The sequence below is a fragment of the Solanum tuberosum genome, unplaced genomic scaffold (genome assembly GCF_000226075.1).
Source record: "Solanum tuberosum cultivar DM 1-3 516 R44 unplaced genomic scaffold, SolTub_3.0 scf00489, whole genome shotgun sequence".
In the NCBI taxonomy this organism is placed as follows: domain Eukaryota; kingdom Viridiplantae; phylum Streptophyta; class Magnoliopsida; order Solanales; family Solanaceae; genus Solanum; species Solanum tuberosum.
Window position 1 is genome coordinate 295,194 of NW_006239412.1, and position 222 is coordinate 295,415.

A 222-nucleotide genomic window follows, 5' to 3' on the forward strand; every position below is an offset into this window, starting at 1 on the left:
CATACTAATAGACATTTAAATTTAATAGTTCATGCTACCAAGGAAATCTTTTTTTAAATAATCTAACATTTCTCTAGTAACATGCTCTGGAATTGGTTGATTAGCTAGTTCTTCCATTGCATCAATGCCGTCATCACTAAAATCTTGCATTATTTCATCAACGTCATTTTCAAATTTGGTCGGTAAAGGTGGACGACCATAACTCCTTCTCTCGCCATTAAT